We start from the raw sequence: 21,401 nt of genomic DNA, 5'->3' as shown, positions 1-21,401 counted from the left end.
TGTGAAACTGTTGACATTTGTTCTTTTTTTCCCTTCATTATGTGACTGGGGCTGTTTTGCGCTGGATTAGCTACAAATCTCCCATGCAGCACATTCAGCATGCCACTAGTAGTTTAACTTCATTAATAATGGATGAAGAGATTGTAATCCAGGAGTAAGAGAGCATGCAGGAAAACCGTACAGCGAGAGAGAGGCAGACGGGGACAGGGAGGGCAACCCCGTTATGAAGTCAGACTTTTTCCCCAAAACAGATCACTGATGACGGCTGCTGAGTTATAATTTTACCTTAGTGATCCTAAAATTATGAAATGTTGTTGTGCCAGCCAATAAAAGGGACAACAACTCCAGGACTCCAGAAGTCTCTGTGGTGCATATGCTAGTATCTTTCATTGATTGTGTTTACTCAAGCTTCTCATTGCAGACTATTATGGAAGTCCGGGGGACACACCCTGACCTAACATCAGGATAAGAGGCATTAAAGGCATACATATTCACAATTTTTGTCTCTGCTGCCAGCTTTGATTTCCTCGAACACAATGAGTTTCTGGACTGAGCACAGTGAGGGCCAGCGGCCTCTGAAAGGTACAGAGCATGAAGGTTTTGGGTCCTGAATGTTTCAACTCATTCAGTCAAAAACTGAAGAAAAAACAATTAAGAATCTGAAGGTATAGAAATAAGTCAAGAATATCTGCTTTGCAATAAAAAAAATCAAACCAAGAGCAAAATATACATTTTGGTTCATGGTGTATCAGAAATCATTTGACCTTTGACCTCTAGTCCAACATTTGAGTTTTGGAAAGTTAGGAAATTATGCAATAATTCTACAGAAAAACAGGGAAATATTCTCATCAGATCTTTACTGAATTACATGTGTACGTCTGCATAAATGCTAAATAAATGTGTTGTCATGTTATCTAATAATTTGGCTAATTTGCTGTGGTAGGTACATTTCCCAATCATAATTTAAATAATGTTTTTAGGATGTTAATAGCAAAAGTTTAGAGAACCAAATAGAACTAATGATGAGATCAACATAGGTAGACAGAAATCTATGTAAAGACATTTTTACATCTTCTAGAACTGCCTGTTGCTGCAATCACTGCGGCAAAGCTGTTGGAATATCTCTCTACCTGCTTTGGTAATCTAAAGGAGAAGTTCTTGGGTATTCTTTATGAAAAAGCTCAAGACTAATCAAACTGGATGGAGTACATGAATTTCTTATTAAGAAAATTATTTCATTATCCACAGACAAACGTCTCTGTGGATTTCTCCAGAGTTCCCATGAGCCTCTTTGATGGTTCTCTGCTGACTTTTGCTCCTGCTCCCTGTCTGGTCTGTCAGTCTTTGTATAATAAGCTGTGGTTTTTCCAAAATACTCCTATAAAATTCAAAGTCTGCAGATATTTCTACTAGTAGAGTATTTGCTTTTTTAAATATGCATATTTATTTATTTTTATTGTAAATCACAGATTTTTATTACAATAAAATTCAATGTTTACTAAAGTCTCTCAAATAAGTATTATTTAATGTTTTTATAATTACGTAAAATTACATTTTTGGTTTAATATAATTTCATTGTTGGTATTTGACTGTCTTTTGATGTATTTTTTACTATCTTTTTCTTCTATATTTCTGATGTACTCAGTTTTTTAAATCATCAGTAGATCAGTGTTCTGTTAAATCTAGAAAGCTTGTGATATTGTTTTGTAACATATATTTCCTTTAAACTTCTCCAAATCTTCATCCCTGACTCTCTGCTCTGCTCCCTGAGTCAACTCTGTTTAATAATTTGGTGACTTTTGAAGGAAAATGCTTATATTAAATCTTATTGAGGGGAATCAGCATAAAGCATGCCAGACTTTTTTAGATTCTTTTCAGTAAAAAAAGGCAAATGCTTAGCTTTCCATTTCACAATTACTTTGTGCTGATCCATGACAAAATGCCCCAATAAAATAGGTTACTGTTTTAAGTTGTGACATGGAGCCAGATAATTTAAAGTCTAACACCCTGAAAGTGATTTTCTTTCCTTGTTCTCACCTTTTTTCAGCTTTTATAAAAACCCACAGCGCAGTTTATATAGTAAACATGCAAACCGCTGGCAGTGAACACTGACAATAACTTGCCATGTTGTTCCTCTCAGGCAGCCAGAGACATTTTATTATATTCAGTGAAGTCTCTTGCACATGCACAAATAAACATGGCAGGTTGTTAACTGGGATTTAGGTTTGATACTGTAGGCATGTGGGAAGACACCAGTGAGTAGTAACTGTTCAGTGATGTGTTTGATTGGCAAACGACTGTGTGCTGCCTTTAAGGAACAACTGATGCTGGATTACAGAACTCCTCAGAACCAGAGGAGCTTTACAAAGACATGAAGAAATTAAGGCAAACATTTTGCAGGTGTTTAGTTGTTATTACTATCACACAAGCTTACACATTGACAGAAATATTAAATATGAACAATATCTAAAATGAATTACTACAAAAGAAAATGTGGAAAAACAGTAGGACAGTGCAGGGTGACTGAACTCTTTAGTGTGTTTAAATGACTGTTAGATGTTTTACTGTGCAGGAAAAAGCTTTCAGACTTCAGACCCCACATCAACAAAACCCTGTAGCTTCAGGGCTGTCATCATTTCAGCAGATGTTTTTTTTTACAAGAAAGAAAATAATAAGGTTTATTCACTAAATGGCTGAAAAGACAACAGCACCAACTCCTCAATAGAAGCAGATGTTCTGTAATTTGGCACAGTAACGGTAATAATAGCCCACAGTGCTCCTGAAAAGCACCTGTCCATGAACTTCCAGGTTCAGTTGAGCAGAAATCATGTTTGTTCTTGTCTGTCTAACAGAAAGAGCTCCGGGGTTACTTCTTTTCATAACGGAAAGTGGCATTACCCTGTTGGGTAACAATTAATCAAAGCATATGCCTGCTCATATTCAAAGATCAAAGAAACACTTGCTTTAATTAGAAAAGATTAATTATAAAGATTAAAGGAGGTTGATTGCATCACTATTCAATGGCCTCAAAAACAAAATTCTGAAAAAATCAAAACTGCAGCAGACATGAATAGTCCTGACACCTCTGAGGTTCTGCAGGCTGTGACTGCAGGTTTTAAGATCCTTCCCTCATATATTATCACCGCAGAACTTTAAAATCAGATTTTGCTGCATTCAGAAGACCAAAAGGTTGTAGGAAACCCAAGCCTCTGTCTTAGAATCATACAAACTTGCTGTTTGGTAGTGAAGGTTTGGCTAAAACTGCAATTCAAAATTAAAGCTGTAAATCATACAGTGACTTCTGTTATTTGAGACAGATTCAAATTGACAGGATTAAAAAGGTGTAACAAGAGACATCCACAAGTAAAACACATCATATCCTGTTTCCTTAAGTATTTCCTGTTTTATAGTGAGAAATCAGAAGTTGAGGCCGAGCCACGCCCACATGTTCTGTTAAGACTTGGTTTAGTAATCCCTCAGGAACATGCATTATTAAATCCATGTCACTAGTTTGAAATGTGCAGGAGAAATAAGTTTGAGTGGATGTGCATAAGTTTTGTGCACAATTAATCACATTTTAATCAAAACCAAAATCAACATTTTCAATTAAAAAATGTATTGAATAACTAGACATATGAGCTCAACAATAAAAGTATTTATTGTTTCTAGTCTCTTATTCAAGTTCTTTAAACATCAGATTGTTACAAAGTGCTTTTATAACATTCAGCTTCAAGGGTTTCAGAAACTCTGATCATTCTTGGAACTTCTTTAGAAATGTGGACTCTGACATTAGCATTAGCTGCTACATGTTCAGCATTAAGATGCTATTTTAGGCTTGAATAGCTTCACTGATGGGCTAACACATTTTAGCACAACTTAAACACAACAATAGTCTTTTCCAGCATACCATCAGACTGGTTTATGAAACAGAAATTAATCCCCAGTGGCATGAGAGAAGCGACTTCCTCGCTGTTCCATCTATGTTGTTTGCAGAAGTCGCTCGTCCTTCAGATTTATGGTCGTACCAGAAACGAATGAATACAAAGGTTCCAGTCAGAAATAAAATGTGATTAATTGTGGTAAAACATTTTAACACTTTAAAATGTGATTAATTAATCAAAATTTACACCTAAATACCAAATCTGTTGCTCCTCCTGGTGGGGTTTACATGAGCAGCATTTTACATGTCCCTACATGAATCTGGTCCAGTTCGCTGCAGTTTAACCTTTAACAGACATAAAACTAATTCCATTCTGATGTGTGTAGTAACTTACTAAGTTTTCTGAAGTCTTCTATTTTTGGCGTTTACTTCATATAAAAAAGGTTAGTAAAATATTTGGATTTTAAACGTTCTTTGGACCGCCTTTAGTACTTCAGTATAAAAACGTGTATTTTTACATAGCAGTCACGCTTTAGTTGATGTTAGTTAACTCTTTGCTCAAGGTCACAGCAGCTGTTGTTTTCGGTGGCGGTAGGGATGAGCTATCTCAACAAAACGGTTCATCCTGCAGTGATCAGAAAGGCCCGGCCCGTCTTCGGTGACCGTCAGATCATGTAATTAACTGCAGGCTGCTTGTGGCACAGGGAATATAAGGCGGACAGCTTGATGTGCGAGGTGCCACATTGCTGCAAATAAATGCTTAATGGGCTAAGCTTAGGTGATGTCATTGTTCATTGAAAAGACAGTTGCCAGACTCGTAAATAATACTTAAGATTGTTTCCAAGTACGTCCTTTGACGGACATGCCAGCTTGCTCTGCTGTGACGCTGCTGACCTCTGGCATGCTGTGAATGTCACACAAGAGTTTCCATTGGGATGAACCAGTGGAAAAGAAACACACTTCAAGAGATGATTCCATCAAGTTTTCCTACAATTAAAGCACAAATAGATAGATAGATAGATAGATAGATAGATAGATAGATAGATAGATAGATAGATAGATAGATAGATAGATAGATAGATAGATAGATAGATAGATAGATAGATAGATAGATAGATAGATAGATAGATAGATAGATAGATAGATAGATAGATAGATAGATAGATAGATAGATAGATAGATAGATAGATAGCTGTCAGTCCTTTTGCGTTGTGCTTAACATCAGCTTTTTGGGAAACAGCTAAATTTCACCTGCAGTATGTGTGATGTGATGTGATGTGTATGTTAGAACTGGGTGAAGAACTTCCAGTGACAACATCAGTGTCTTCTGCATCTGTTTTCACCTTCATGTGTCTCACAGATACAAATGAACATCAGAACAACGAAGCTTGTGGTCAAACAAGAGTTTTCACTTTTACATAAACTGTGTGTTTGTATCTGGAGAATTTTGGGTTCAAACTTATTTGTTCTTCATTTAATGAAGTTGCTTGCAGTGAGTTGGGTATTCAGAAATTTTATTCAACCAAGAGCAGTAATACTTCATAGTAATGTTACTCATGTAAAAGTAAAAAGTAGGGTGTAGTAAAACTAAAGTAATTTTTTCAAAATGTAAATATAACAGTGAGAGTAATTATTAATTACTGCCCAGCTCTGAGCATTCATGATTGAAAATCTATAAACTTGAGAAGCCAGTTGTTGCCTTAAAAATTGACTGACTGTTTTTCATTTTACTAATCCACCCAAATAAAAAAATAAAGAAATTAAAATACATTAATAAAGAAATTAACGCTGAACTAACATCTGTGTATTGGTTAATTGTCTTTTTATGACACATAGTTGCAACAGAGAGGCTGATTCTGCCACACCTCAAACTGGACCAGAAATCAGACACCTTCACTTTCAGCTCTTTGAACTGAAATTCTTGCCACCCTCCAGAATGAGACTGAGCAATAACCTGATCATGAAAGGGCCGTTTGTGTGGCGGCTGCTTCTATGTGATACATGTGTTAATGATGAGTTCAGCGTTGCATCTGGTTCCGCTGCCTGGGAGGAAGGCCAGGCTGCATGCTGACACCGAGGCCGCGACAAGCGGCCGCTGGACTGCAGTGCATGTGGCGCGTCAGCCAAGGCCACACCAACCCAGGAGCATTTCCCCGCTCTCTCAAATGTTTTCATTAATTGCTTGGCTGTCACAAACTGTGTTTAGTTAACATGAAACACATTTGCACTGACTTGCAAGCTTTTGTTGATAGATGTGATTAGAAGAGTTTAAATCTTGCTTCATAGCTTTTCAAACGATTTTTCTCCCACCACCCTCAGCTGCACATGCATTCGCCCTGAAGTGGGAGATTAACACGTTTTAAGTATCACAAAGAGTTATGATATGATTCAGTTTCTAAAGTATGGATGAATGATCCCCCTTTTACAGGGAATACATTGCCAAGGATGATACAATAGAAACATGCTTGTGTTCAATTAATGAGATTCTTCAATTTTAAACTTTGGACATGAGAAATGTTCCTGATCCTCAGGCTTCCTGGAGCTGGAATACTTTTGCAATCAAAATGCATGCAGTATTAATTGGGGGGAAAGGTTCATGGAGAGAGAGAAAAAAGAGAATTATGGGAATCGAACCAAAGAATTTCTTATATGACAGATAACGGTTGATTTGAGGGATCGTGTTGAAGCTCCTTTGGAATGACTTCATTTTGCATGTTGAGTTTCTTTTTTACTTTTGTTTCATATTTTTCAAATGTCATTTTTACAAATATAGCACAAACAACATGTAATTACAAAACCTAATCAGAGTGACTTGTTCACATTCCATTTCTGTGAGACTCTGCAGCTTCCAAACTGTTACATGTGCAACTGGGACAGAGTTAAAGTATCTAAAACATTATACATGTAATGTATTGAAGGGTTTTTTATTTTGTTTTACACATTTCGGGATGTTCTACAGTTTGATTATCACTTTGGAGACGCCATCATACACCTGCATCAACAAATCCACCGTCATCTGGACAAAACAGGCAGCACTGTGAGGTTCATGTTGTGTGATTCTTCTGGTGCATTTAATATAATCCAGGCTGATCTACTCTGTCAGAAACTCCAGAAGACTCAGGCAGAGCCAGGGGTCAAAGAAGGCTGGTTCTGTTCTGGTTCTGGTTTGGGGATGGCTGGAGATGACGACGCAAAGATGGATTCTTCATAAAAACAAGAAAATTATGGACAATCCCAATCATTCTCTTATTGAGACAACTTTAAAACAACAGATCGCTTCAATCAGAGGCTTCTTCAGAACTGCTGTAATACAGACCACTACAGGAGGCCCTTCTTGCACACAGCCAGAAGGGCCTGCTTCTGTGTGCAAGAAGCTGACCCTTGTCACATGTTTAGCAGTGATATTATGTCAGCGCATAATGTCACTGCTAAACCTTTAATGTTTTATGGAACATTTTGGGTAGACATATATGGAATGGGCAAAATTGACAGTAACTCTTAAATCGAAGTTGGAGCAATTTCCAAACAATTTAGAAAAAAGTCCAGAGAAAAGCTGAAAACTGACATTTTAAAGGATTGTCAAGTTTACCAAGAAGATGGAATGTTTAGAGGATTTGCTGACTTCAAATAATGACTGATAGATATTTTCCACTGGTTTGAGACCAGCAGAGGTTGGTAGGTTGCATGTTCATGATCCTTGCAAAGAGAACTGTACTGATCCGGTAGGATGTAGAGGCTTGGCCCTTGAAGACCAACCAAGTCTTAACCCTTTCCATGGCGCTCGTTCTTATAACACAGAGCATTCTGATCAGTGGACCTCAGGGGGCAGTTCAAATACCACCAGGTCATTGGGGGCCAATATCAACAGAACCAAGGCTTTGTCACCAATCCCACTCAACGTCAAGGATCTTTAGTGGGAAACAAATCGATCAGTTCCTGCTCCATAACTGCTGTATGGCCATGTAGAGAAAAACACACCAAGAGAGCATTTCTGTGGACTGTTCCTTATTAAACCAGCAACACACAGAAGACATGCAGCTAATTACGCCAAAAACAAGGGATAAAAAACTACTGGTTAACATTTTTACAATCACATATATAATCTATATAATGAAACCCAATGACTCAGAAATATTTTTCCCTGTGTAAAAAAATGCAAATAATATTAAACAACAAAAAAAGAAGCCTTTCCTATTTCCCTTTAGCTTCACTTAATGAACATCTGCTAACCCATTGTTGCTTGGAATATTGCTTTAAAACTTTTATTTACATCAAATATATACACCCATTTTAAATATAAGATTTGAAGTAATTATGAAAACAATACTTGATTTCAAGAAGTGTGAATACTTTCACAAGTCATTGTATTGCTACAGTGAGTTACAGGATTTGTTGTTTTGCAGTGCATAGTTCCCAGGGTGAGCATGCTGCTACTTGCTAACTGATATCTTTAGTTCTGGAAAGTGAAACACAAATTAAAATTTTGACCTGTTGATGATTCTTATAAAAACAAGTAAATCTATAAATGCATCCACTTCTGGTTGATTATTTTTTATCTTAACCCATAAAGGTCATGATGAAGATAAATGTCAAAAAGAGACGACTGCCGTACTGTAGGTGTGTAAAGGTTAGAATTATTTTACATTTCTTAAATAGTTAATAGTTCTGCAGCAATAAAACTTGATGAGCAGTTGTCATGGAGACAACATACTGTATATGCTTTGGTTTGGCATTTCAGCAGCAGTGGGTATAAACACGCCAATACTGTACATATAAAAACATCTTAAAGCACAAGGGAGCAAAAGTTGAAGTCGAGAAAGTCTTCAATGGAGTTTCACTTGACCTCTTCACCAACATCCTCTTCCTCCTCATCTACACCCTCAGGCAACCCAAAGCTCTTTTACAAGGTGAGAAGTGCCTGATCCGGCCCAACTGGAAGCAGATCTGATGCATCAGCTGTAGCCATCAGTCATACTTTGATCAATCACTGTCGCCTGGCCCTGCGCCAACCTCACTCCAGTCGCTCTGCCACACCCTCAGCATGCAGCCCTTAGGAATGCTGGGTAATGAGCAATGGGGGCATCCAGGCGTCGGATTACAAGCTATGTTGGGGAGAAAGGAGCGATGTGCCATGTGAGTACATGAGTGACTTTACATTTAACCTCTGCTTTCATCTAAAGGAGCAGTTACAATTAGACACAACATTGTAGGGAGAGGAAAAGAAGAGAAGAAAATAAAAACTGTATTATTGTTTCTGTTTCCTGTTGATAGTGGCCACTAAGGTTCCACATCAAGGTTTCTGCAGGTTTGATTCAAATTTAAAACTTTTAAAGACCTTTTTAAGACCATTGTGAATGAAATTTCAGACCTGCGTCATGACAGAAATATGAAAAATCCATTTCTTCATCAGTGGGTTTAACTAACAGGGACGATCAAAGTTTTGAGGATCTTTAGCATTGTAAAATATCAGACAAACACAACACACGTTTGCACAAGACTTAAAGACCTGTGTTAATGAGCTCTTACTTCTTGTTTATGAATATTTAGAAAAATTCAAAGATGAAAAATAAATTCTCTTTTTTTGATTGGATTATATATTAGGTGTGTAATGATATATCCAGTTTGTGAGAGGAGAAGATACACAAGACTGGGTTCCCAGGACAAATAAACATTTTAAAAATATCACAAACTCTTAACAAATCTGTAATTAGTATAGAATAATCAATCCCAGGTTTGATCAGTTCATAAACTGTGTTTTGATGTTTGTCATGGTGGATCTAATGCCAAAAATCTCAGCGTTATAAACGTTTGTTGTTGATGAAAAAAACAACATAAACAGAATAATTTTTTGTTAATTACAAACAGTTTTTAAAAGAATGATCAGTTTATGTTTCCCAGTCTAACTAATTTATATTTTGAACTGTAGTTGATCAGATGCAGATATCCAGAAAAAAAGTGAAATTATCTTTTATTTTTCCACTGTTATGGTTTAAATTAATAACAATATTGTTGCAGTTTTCCATCAGTGCTGTCATTCTGTCAATATTTGTTTGTTGTTGTCTCTATCTAAAATGCTGCCACACTACTATAGCTGTTAAAATAAACAATATTTCAGCTGAAGCAAATCCTTTAAATATACTTTTTTTTGCTCCAAAATAGATATGCGTTCAGAAATTTTCATCTCTGCAAGATGGTACATAAAGGTACTAATTAATCCTTGCAGACTCAGTTGGAAGAGTCAGTTTATTTGTAGTTGTTGGATTTCTGCTCTACAAGTCAGGGGATCTTTAGGATCTTAGTTTGGACATTAACTGGTTCATCCATTCATTCCTTACAGTTGGATTCGTTTACAAAACCAATGGCCTCAGATCCCCACTGATCGTTTCATTACAACACTTTCCACTGCCAGAAGTAAAGTTAAAGCTACATATTCTTGAACTAGATCCACAATCATCATATGATTTATACTTATAAAGAAATATTGTTTGGGTTTATTTGCAGTGCATTAAAGATGTGCATTTGGAGATTTGCTGCTTTACTTTTCCTTATTCCAGGCATAGCTGCTTTAATTCACCGTGAAGATTTGAGATTTGAGTCCGCAGACTAATAAGTGTCTTTAAATGGCAGCAAATATCACATCATGCCACGGAAGAGATGGAGATCTCACCATTAATCTGTGCTACAAACAGCAACTGTTGGAGGGGCCACCGTGTGAGATTAAGTCTAAATCCTATTCCTGAAAATTGTTCACAGAGCAAATGGAAATTCCATCAGAAAATTCAGACTCATTTATTATTCATTGTCAACCCCTCGCCAATGCCTCAGCGGAGGTGATGAAAAGTGAAGGCAGGTACGCAAGTATATCATGTGGGACTTTAATATATTGCAATCAAAAGCAGTGAACTGGAAAAGACAAGGCTTAATATGGTATCAGGTCCTAAGTCCTTACTAATTCAATAACATTATGCCACATATTTATTAGGAATCCCATTTCCCATAAACACATCTGCTTGCTTGGATTTTATTCCACAATACTGAAAACATTCCACAGCTATTTCCTTAAAAAATGTAAAAAAAACAAAATTCTACATTCACTGCATTTAACGACTTTCAGTACATACTTGTCTTCATATTAAAGACATAATATCAATATAAAAGAAAGCATTCAAACCTTGAGAATATGAAACATAGCTCAATCACTGCAAGCCTTTTACATTGTTTTTCATAGCAGCTCACATTTCTGATACTAAAACCATTTTGATCACAGATTCCTGAACAGGTCAGTACTAACTTACAGGATAATGATAAATAAATAGTTTATATTACCACAGCTTTTTGAAACCACTATATATGCAAAGTTACCATTTATAAATACTCAGATAAATCTGATTAACTTAAATTTTACATTTGCCTGTTTTCCTTGTGCTCACCTAAAAAAACAATTCAGTGTCTGATCTGTTAAAATTCAACCATTCAAACAATTTCAATTTCAATTTTAAATAATTTCAGTCTGGTGTTGAATTTTATGCCACTGGATTCCTGTAGAGACCCTCATATTATTCTCACTCACCTATCGGACCAGAACTAACCTTATTACTCAGGAATGTGTGTTTCCCACACACACCACATCCTCCAGGTCTCTGCTGAGGATCTCACTGATGTTCAGCCGTTGTGGAAAAAAAAAAGTGAATCTAGAAGATGGATCCCTTTATATTTCCAAACTTTGACCTTTTGACAGAATTATCCAAGAGAAACTTTCAGAGGCAGACATAGAGATAGTCAGAGCTACATCTTTTCTGGAACATATTAATAGAAGAATAAAATGCCTTCCTACCAGTTTGATTTGTAGTTAAGGGTTAACCCCTTGAATGTCTTTCTGTGGCTCTTGAGAATTTGAAACCCCGGTACTGAGTGATTGTTTCAATGTAAATGGGCCATGAAAGTCCCTCCATAACTTTTCTTGAGGGTCCTGTCATGCTTTATTATACACTCCAAAAATCAACTCTTGGTTTTCAAGTGTTCATATTGAAGTTAAAAACATGTTTTATTCTGCAGTCATGAGGTAGTAAAGTAACAAATCAAACCACAGATTTGGAAATATTCTTCTATGAGTCATAAGATGAGGGAGACCCTGTGTCAACATGATATCAGCTTGTTGTGACAGTGGGGCTTCTGCGTGCACAAACACACAGCTCAGTTCAAGAGTATAACTGTGGCCAGAACAGTGTTGACACCTCCAGCTGTCTCCAGGGTTGGAATAAAGATCTGACACCCGCAGCGGTCCACTGTAGACACCAGCTGGGCCTGGAGCCAGAGAAAATGTCTTTCACCTTCTCTATCAACGCCAGCGTTCTCTCTCCTGCACACTCACAAGTCTATTTTACCTTCCTCCACTCCCTTTAACCTTTCTTTTTATCTCTGTCTTCCTCTTTATTCATTGCTCCGCTCTCTTTGTGAGTCTCTCCAAGGCATTCACCTCCTAATCCCTCCCTCCCTTCCATCCCTCATTCGTCCTTCTCCCACTTGCAAAACCTTTCCAGTGACACAACGCAAAGATTCTGCCAACTTTTCTTCCCTCCTTGAACAACATCTCTGTGGTACAGTAGCTCTTCAGTCTGCTGATGACTTCATACAGCCTCTCTTAGCATGGGTGGCATTTAACACAAGCGGAGAATGAATGACTCATAAGTGCTGGGTGGCGCAAGTAATGCAAAAGATGCAACAATAGGAAAATGCCATTGCTACTACATATACATACATATATATACAAGGACAAAATTGATTGTTGGTGCCCCTCTGTTAATGAATGCAATGCCAGCAATAGCCACTGAAATGGACAAAATTAAAAAATGACTGAAAATCAACTGAAGAATATCAGACAGTGCTTTTGAATTTTGATTCAGCAAAACCTTACAAAAAAATCTCCCCAAAACTAACAAAACAGGCCAGGAGCAAGATGGTGGTCCTGTGATGTCACATTTCACTAACTAAAATGAAACACTGATCAACACATTGATGCGTCTTAATGATTTTAATTATGGCATTTGACGAAATGTTTATTGTTTGTTTCACAGTTGGTGACTGTATGATGTTTTTATGGTGTAAAGCACTTTGAACTGCCTTTTTGCTGAAATGTGCTGTACAAATAAGCATGAACTGAATAGAACTGCCAATGAGACTTCTTCACCTGTCCACAGGTGTTTTGTCCACCCTCCTTATGGGAAAACCGCTCCACTTGCCTCAGGTTTGAAGGTTGCCTTCTCCTAACGGCATGGTTCAGCTCCTTCCACATGTTCAGTAGGATTTATATCAGGGCTCATAGAAGTGTTTGTAGGTGTTTTGGGTCATTGTCCAATCATACGCTGCACAGATTCCAGACACCCTGTGTCTGATGCAACAAATCAGCCCCAGAACATAACAGAGCCTCCTCCATATTGCGCAGCAGGGAATGGTTTCCGACGGCGGATGGCATTGTGCTGTGTGTGCCACTTAACCTGATCAGTTTAACACAACTTCTGATATGGAATATACGTATATGTTTTGCATTGGCATTTGGTTTTACTGTTTTCTAATAGAGGTGGAAGCTAAGGGTCAAAAGTGGTGTTTCAATGAACCGCTGAAATCACAGCGCCATGTAGTGGCCTGGCATGACAACTACATCAGCTTCAAAATGTCTTTATGATCTCGACTAAACGTGAATCTTTTCCACAGTCAACATCTGATGGAGTGCAAGTTTTCAGACAGCAGTCTCATGTAAATGTAGTCTTAGAAGTTCAGTTAACCTATTAGTCATAATTGTGGATAGGAGGAAGTCAGAGAACCAGGAGAGAACCCAAGCATGGACAGGGAAAACATGCAAAATCCATTTGGAAAGATGCAAGACCAGGATTCAAACCCAGGATCTTCATGTTGCAAGGCAACAGTGCTACCAACTGCAGGCTACTTTGAAAACCACGTCTAATTTTCATTCCATTTCACAACTATGTACTACTTTCTATTGATCGGTCACATCAAATCCAAACACAGCGTCTAAAAGATTATCCAAATTGTTCACCCAGTGAACGTTTGAAATATCAGGATGTTGAAAAGTGCAAAACTCTATAAAAATATTGTCATTGTAAGTCCATATGTTGATTCTTAGATGATAACTGTGAGGAAAACATGTCAGGCTAGACAAGGAGATTTGAACTTCCTAAGTATTTTAAGACATCTCTCAGTACCTACTTACAGAGCGCCATCCTGACCCTGCTGCCAAAGCGGACTGCGAAGACCTCTGAGCATTTCAGAAAGTGAACAAGTTGCAGACTTAAGCTGCTTTGTCGGGACAACACCAGCATTTAAAGCTAACAGGTTGGTCACTTTAACCATGAAAACTTCTGTGGGAGACGTTGAGCAAGCACAAAATTAGTTAGCCTTTCCCAGTCTAGGTTTACTGTATTCTCCAGATAAGAACATTTCTTTCAGCATGTTCAGCATCTGAGCCATTAAGGGACATTATTACTTAAACTCTATGCAAACAAGTAATAGCTGCAATTACTTACAAACAGTTTTTCAGTCAATATAAATGATAGACTTTAAAATGATATTAAGATGTCTCCCAGGCTAGTTTTGTTGTTGATAACCTTGATTACATTAAAATTAGAAGACAGCAATTGTGCAACATCATGGGCAGAGGTTCAGAAAACTCCATTGGGTTTGATTAGAGCTTCAAAAAGGGTGCGGAGAGGGAGAGGAATGCCTTCAGATTTCATTTGGAGCAAAAGTGCTGATGTGGTGGTAAGCGGATGCAGACGAAAAGCTGCAGAAAAGAGTGAAATAATCATCGCACTCTTGACGTGGTTTCAGACAGATTCTTGTGGTCACACGGCTGTGTGTTACAGGAGCAATTCCCAGCTTCGAACTGCTTTGCCCAAATGTTTTCCTTTTGCTGCTCTTCCACTTGTGTTTTATAGGTCTCGTATTCTCAGACTTAAAACGGTGTTTAGAGACCAGAAATTTGACGGCATTTGGAGGAATTATTGAAATTACTGCACAGCTTGTCCGGAGTTCAGGGGGCTACATGTTAGGTTTTTTTTTAAGAATCTAGCAGCTTTAAGCAATTTTAAATTTTAAGATTGATTACTGCAGAGATTGTAGCAATAGGAAGAAGTTGCCAGAGAGAACCACAACTTAGTGTAAATTTTGTGCCGCAGTCATAAAGTCAGAACCTCCCTGGTCATGCAAATCATTTCAGAACTTTTTGACCTGCTTGGCTTTTATTCGAATGAGGGGGAAGAGTCTTCTCTTTAAGCCTCGTAGTGACAGGAACCCCAGGCTCTGGGCCAGCAGTTATGACTGATGGAGATGGTTGTCTTCTCAGCTGCCTTTGTACCAACTGAGAGCACAAGCTAAAGATGTAGGGGACAAATATAGAAGGCTATTTCTCACCCAGGGTTGATGGATTACACTAAAGCCAAACTATGTACAGTGCTCAAAGAGGTAACAATGTAACATATTCATATCTGTTATCGCACACGGTTACTGAACCTTTTCTTCCACCTTTTCTCTTTTATTTGGAGCTGTTAAGGGAACAGGTTTCTTCTGCACACGATGAACATGGAGGGCTATTAAACTGAACGAGACCTGAAGGAAATGATGACAGTAGCCAACGAAGCTGGTGGTGCTTGTTTTGAAGGCTGTCTACTCTCTACATGTGCAGCCTCCTTGGCAGGGTTTGTGTTCACTGGAGCTGAGTCCAACCAGATGTTTCTCTTTGAGTTGCTGAAACTGATGGAGTTCAGGATGCTGTACTATTTTTCACTGCCCTGACCTAGGTCAGCACAAACGCAATGCGTCATTTCAGTCTGTCTATTTAGAAATAAGGTGTTCTATTTTTGCTCTACATTCTGTTATTAAAGCAATCTTGTTAAAAGTTGTTTGAGGGATTATTCAGCTGTTTGGATCAAAAAAGCAAGAATCAATGTGATTTTGACTCAAACAGCATAAAAGTAATTCCTGGTGTTTTTTGCTCTAAACTCAAAACTGAATGATTGCTTTGGAGAGGTCTTTTCTCACATTTCCTCCATCTCCAATAATATTCCCATCAAACCAACTGGAAAAAATATCATGCATACAAATATGCAATACAACTTGTTGGAGGTAATGATTGACCTTGTTAATTAAATGAGAACAGATACCACTCATGGCATTGAACTGTTGAAGATCGCACACAAACGTACACAGCAAACCAGAAAAATCAATGCTCAGCCGAGAGAAGGATCAAATATTGCTTGATGAAATGGTTTTGTTTGGTTTTCTGGCCACAACTTCCCACTCCCACTGTTCAGTAGTTCCTCAAGCGTGATGTTTGTGTTTTTTCTTCATTATGGATTTATAGATGCCTCAATGTTGCGAATCATCTGCAATTCAAACACCCATTTTCTCAGTGTGCCCAGTAAAACCTCCAACTTTTATTCTGAAAAACCTTTTTTTATTGTCTCGTGTTAAATCAATAAGCATAGCCGATCAGAATAAATTTAACTTCACCTCAACAGAGTTAACAACAGAGGCTGTTCTATGCAACAGGAAAGAAATGACCCCAGTGGCCTGAGTACGAACATTACGGGGACATTTTTAAATAGTTGGTACAGGTTACTAAAAATAAATGACACTAGTCTCCTTTTAAACAATGTTGCACAGATGGCACCTATTTGCTTAGTTATAGAGAAGGTGTTGTTTTCCCATTAACACTTGTCAAGATCAGAAGGACAAAATGCAGCTGGATTACTGGGCAAATTAAAAAGTAAAATCTAATATCAAAATAAACTGTGTTGTAAATTAATGTGATCTGCTCTGTAGAGTTGGTAGCACTACTGACTTGCAAGAAGGTCCTGGGTTTGAATCTCAGCCTGGGGTTTTCACGTTCTCTCTGTGGATGTGTGAGTTCGCTCTGGTTACTCCGACTTCCTCCCACAGACCAAAAACAAGACCAAGAGATTATAGGAGAAATTAAACCAGAATATTGATATGGCATAAATATCATTTAGCAAAACACTTTCCAGAGACCAATCTCTCTGATGTACAACTTAAATAAATAGTTTATAGTGTTTTTGTCAGTAATGCCTCAGTGGGGTGATTTGAGTGGTAGAACTACTGTCTACCATCCTCAGTTCATAACATGCACTGTGTCTCAGCCAGCTACTGAAACCATGTTACTGTCTGGTTGCTTATCAGAGAAAATGGAAGAACAATTATTTTCGTATATGAAGAAATGCCAGAAGACGTTAAGGGAATAAATAATAAACAACCATACCAGTGTGAACTTGAACCAACTGCTGATGTCTCAGAATGGATTGAAAACTCTTCAGTTTGGATTCTGATGATCAGGACCGACATGGCTGGGAAGACGAGACGCATAGCGACCAAGTTGAGAACAATGAAGGGTAAGAACAAATTACCATTTCTAATGTACAATTTATGGCATTAGGACCTTAATAGGAATTTATATTCTGGTAATATAAATTCATATTACAGGCTGATCCTTGTTGTTTTGTCTCATTGTCTGTGTTGAAATCCTCCTCTTGATCTACTTTTCTCTTTATGAATTTGGAGAATAATTTTTGTGTTGAAAATTATTCAACACAAAAATTGAAAAATTGAAAAAAACAACGTCATCCAAATCTAATGACGTTTTTTTTGTCTTCAGTAGTAATTTCTGGCCAGTTTTCAACTGAGCCATGCCTCCGGCTGTAAAATATATCATCATGGCAATATTGGTAAGTGCAATAGTCACTTAGAGTTCAGTAATTGTTGACTAATATATAAAAAATATCCTGAACTTGCAGTTTAAACCCACAGTCGAGAAACATAACTGTTATGTTAATTGGTTTCTCTAATTTGCCCTCAGGCTTGAGTGTGTGTATGGCCGTTTGTCTTGTGTGTCTCTGTGGTTACTTGTGATGGACTAGTGACCTTTCCCATGTGTACCCGGCCTCGTCTGTCTCGTTCAGGCAAAGGGAGGAGCTGGACAACACTGAGCAGGTACATGGTTGCAAAGCAGAGATCAGTTTGTAACATTGCTTGTGGCATTGTGAAAATTGCATCCGCCATTCAGGAAGACAAATGACTTGCCTGTGTGCTTTTGTATAAATTCCTTGGTGAGGTTAAATTTAGCATAGCGTCATAATCCCCTACATTGTTCTGAAAGTTTGGAGCAATTCTAGATATGCTTTTGGACAGGGGCGCTCATCTCAGCGTTTCGGTGTGGACAGAGTGAGGACGAGTCCAAGTTCACCCTGTAATACTCTGTCATCTGCCAGACATGGAGGTGACTCACTGCACAACTGGAATCAGGCAGGCTGCAGTATCGGGTGTCCTGTGGGCTTGAGAATAACCAATCAATGTCAGGAAACAAAGAAAAGAAGAAATTTGTCCAGAACAACTGGACATGGGAGATCACTGTAGCTCCATTCCCTGAATAAAAAAAAACTCTCAGGAGACCTATTAGCGTGAGTTTAAAGGATGAACATGCCCCACTAAAATTTCTTGTTCTATCTTTTGCTTCATCTTATTTAATTGTGTTTATTGTAAAACATAGAAACTCTTGATTAATGTTTTTGTTCCTAATCTAATTAAATGCTTTTTTAGATTTTTGCTTTTCCCCCAAACAATGGAAACAGCCTCGTCATAAAGTCACTAAGGACACGACTGCAGACTTGTGTACAAAAACCTCTATTTAAGCTCGCCATGTCTGCTTCACCTTCCTAAAACAATAAAAGATTAAATTACATTTGTTTTCACACATGTTAATCTCTGCTTGTAAAACTTACACAAGCCCAAAGAGGTGCGCTCACACAGAAATTCCTCTGTGAGTTTGTCAGGCGGCGAGTGCATGGCCAGAGTGAGTGAAATTAATGAAGTCTGTAATGGGTTATCAAAGAGGGGAACTCGATATCTGTGGAGGAGAACCCCACCTGTTTATGGGGAGACGCTTTTGGCGGACGCGCACACATTTACACTCACACACGTCACAGTCTGCCCAACAAAAAAAAATTGCAGGTGGGGATCAAAATGCCTCTTCTGTGCCAGAACAACAGGTGGATAGGCATTTTTTTACGACGTCTCGCCTCTGCACTTTTCATGGTGAGCAACTTGAGATGTAAAAACTTCCTGCAAGACAGAACTGACTGAGAACAGTTTGGGAAATAAGTTTTCTTTAAGGGATCGACATGCTGGCCTAAATGTGTAATAATTTTTCTATTCACTTAAACGTTGCTGTTTGTGATACTTAAAAGCTTATAATGACTTCAAAAATTGTGTCTCTTTATTATATTTGCACCTACAGAGGCCAGTAATCTTTCAGCTGCCCGATGCATGCTGGGCCGATGGCGATGCTAGGTAATGGTCGACTCTAGTCTATAAACAAAACACAAAAAGTCCAGGACTGATGAGGGCAGCACACAAAATGTCTGGATTGAGGCAAACTGTGTCACTATACTCAAGATATCTGCTGAAACAACGAAATGTGACTGGCTTGTGGTTTACTGTTTCACTATTAACATGAGCTAACACAAACTCAAAAAATTGGAAGATAATGAATGGATATTTAAAGTGATCTTTAAGACTTTGTAAAAAACTATTCTAATATATGTGAGAAAAAGTTTTGACAGAGTTGGAGTTTGAAACAGAATTTCTTTTACAGCATACACTCTCGTTCTGGGTTTGTTTTTCCGAGCAGCAGCCACACAAACTCACCCTTCTTCATCAGTTTGGTCCTCATCTTCATTTCCCCTCATTATTTCTGCATTGCCCTTTATTTCAACATGCTCTGGTCCAAACTGAAAGGGCTGAACTTTACTAGTTTCACAAAAAATACCCTTCTGGCTGGACAGCTAGCATGGGTCACCTGGTCATTTTATTTAAACTTATATATTTACTATGTTATATAGTTACTGTGTTTTTTACAGGGGATTCTAAACAAATTTTTAATCCCCTTATCAATTTCTCATGTTATCTCAGTGCACTTTTACAGCAGAAGTACAGGCAGACCCATCAGAAGATTACATCCACTTACCTCGCCACAAATGTCATTAATTTTGATATACCCGGTTAAATACATATTGCAAAGAATCCACAAGCTTTCTGTTACCACCAACAAGCTTCTGTCATAATTCTCTTTATTCCACAGTTTTAACTTTGTTACATAAACAGACCCAGATTTTTTCTTTTTCTTTTTTTTATACCATAGTCCAAACTTTCCGATACGACTGGTGTGAGGGATTTAGGAAGACTTGTGCTTTGGATGATTGCTCTGTTTAAAGCACTCAGCTGTGTACGTTTCAATCCTCAGACCTAAACTATCACCCCCAGTTGTAATGTTCAGGAACCAAAAAGGTTTCAAGCTGATCTAAAAATGGCTGATACTGGAACGCCGGCATCAATGTCCCCACTGAAACCATTTTACCTCAGCATGGACAGAGAGGGTAGGAGGCACTGCTCAAAAATCATGGCTGAGATTTACAGCTGTCCACAAGGACAAACAAAAGAACCTTCTGAAGCTAACGTTCATCTAACATGAAGGAAATTTTGCACCAGTGCTCTAATCTATTTAAATATGTAGCAGATCTCATGATAAAACTGCTTAATCTAACTGCAAATGCAACAAATTATGCTGACAGCTACTTGTCATTTTTCTGAAACACAAAAAATTTTGGGAACGGTTTCAGTTTTTTTAATCTCACTTCATTTCATTGCAACATGAAATTTTAAAGTTACTGAAGATATGAAGCAATCTGCTTACACAGGGATTACTGAGATATAAATTAAGTGTGAATATCTTCAGCATAGTAGAGCTAAAACTAGTGCGAGGTGACAAGAACACTGTCTTCTTTGTGTCCTTGTAATTTTATGAGCTGTTGCTTGTTGCTGTTTTTTTCTCTCTGTATGACATGTGGGTAAATAAAGTTTGTTGAACTAAGAATCTGAAGATTTTACGCATGGAAAATTTCAGCAGGGAGGATTAGGCAAATGGCATCCACACTGAACAATAAGTAATAAGATTTAATGATAATAGTTGAGTCGAGAAAAGTCTCATAAAATCAAGCTTTAAGGGGGAATATTGCTTTATTTTCCAACAACATGGACTATTGTTCTTGCTTGTTCACTGAAACACAAGGAAAGGTTCAAATAACTGATTTAGTAACATTGTAGTCAGATAAGAAAATCTCAACTGTTGAAGGAAACTTACTAAATAGTTAAGAAGGAACATAAGCCTGTTTCATAGTTTGGTTCAGACCTAAGAGTTCAACGGATTTGTAACTCTGCTTATTATTTTTTGAATCAGTAATCAGTGGAGCTCAGTGAGAATGAAGTGATTCATCCTTCATAGGTAATCAGATATGCTGCTGCTGTTTCACTGGAAGTTTTGTATTCAGTGCTGGAGAAAAGTATTTGCACCCCTACATATTTATTCAGGCTTGCATTTTTTAATCACATTTAAAGTGTTCAGATCATCAAATATGTTTGAATATCAGACAAAGATAAC

General features: G+C 37.8%; 1 protein-coding gene across 1 annotated transcript in view; it reads right to left on the bottom strand.

Annotated features, from left to right (window-relative positions):
* Positions 1–21,401, bottom strand: part of pitx2 (paired-like homeodomain 2) — a 56,508-nt gene that overhangs the window by 16,799 nt on the left and 18,308 nt on the right. The window lies entirely within an intron of this gene.

Source organism: Xiphophorus couchianus, chromosome 23 (genome assembly GCF_001444195.1).
Source record: "Xiphophorus couchianus chromosome 23, X_couchianus-1.0, whole genome shotgun sequence".
Taxonomy (NCBI): Eukaryota; Metazoa; Chordata; class Actinopteri; order Cyprinodontiformes; family Poeciliidae; genus Xiphophorus; species Xiphophorus couchianus.
This window is presented reverse-complemented; position numbering and strand designations above follow the sequence as displayed.